This window comes from Arachis duranensis, chromosome 3 (genome assembly GCF_000817695.3).
Source record: "Arachis duranensis cultivar V14167 chromosome 3, aradu.V14167.gnm2.J7QH, whole genome shotgun sequence".
In the NCBI taxonomy this organism is placed as follows: domain Eukaryota; kingdom Viridiplantae; phylum Streptophyta; class Magnoliopsida; order Fabales; family Fabaceae; genus Arachis; species Arachis duranensis.
The window spans coordinates 14,484,818-14,485,757 of record NC_029774.3 but is presented as its reverse complement, the minus strand read 5'-3'; positions in this window follow the sequence as shown (position 1 = coordinate 14,485,757).

Sequence of the window (940 nt, the reverse complement as noted above, 5' to 3'; positions counted from 1 at the left end):
CTTAATCTATGGTGTGTAGAAACTCCACCGTTGAAAATACATAAGAACAAGGTCTAGGCATGGCCGTGAGGCCAGCCTCCCAATGATCAAAAGATCTAAAGAACAAAAGATTCCAAAGATCAGAAGATTCCAAAGATCAGAAGATCCAAATACAGGAGTAAAAGGTCCTATATATAGAGAACTAGTAGTCTAGGGTTTACAAAGATGAGTAAATGACAAAAAAATCTACTTCCGGGCCCACTTGGTGTGTGCTTGGGCTAAGCATTGAAGCATTTTCGTGTAGAGACTTCTCTTGGAGTTAAACGCCAGCTTTGGTGCCAGTTTGGGCGTTTAACTCCCATCCTTGTGCCAGTTCCGGCGTTTAACGCTGAGAATTCTGATGGTGACTTTGAACGCCGGTTTGGGCCATCAAATCTTGGGCAAAGTATGGACTATCATATATTGCTGGAAAGCCCAGGATGTCTACTTTCCAACGCCGTTAAGAGCGCGCCAATTGGGTTTCTGTAGCTCTAGAAAATCCACTTCGAGTGCAGGGAGGTCAGAATCCAACAGCATCTGCAGTCCTTTTCAGTCTCTGAATCAGATTTTTGCTCAGGTCCCTCAATTTCAGCCAGAAAATACCTAAAATCATAAAAAAACACACAAACTCATAGTAAAGTCCAGAAAAGTGAATTTTAACTAAAAACTAACTAGATCATACTAAAAACACACTAAAAACAATGCCAAGATAAAAATACAATAGCAAAAGGTCCTATTTATAGAGAACTAGTAGCTTAGGGTTTACAAAAATGAGTAAATGACGTAAAAATCCACTTCCGGGCCCACTTGGTGTGTGCTTGGGCTGAGCAATGAAGCATTTTCGTGTAGAGACTCTTCCTGGAGTTAAACGCCAGCTTTTATGCCAGTTTGGGCGTTTAACTCCCATTTTGGTGCCAGTTCC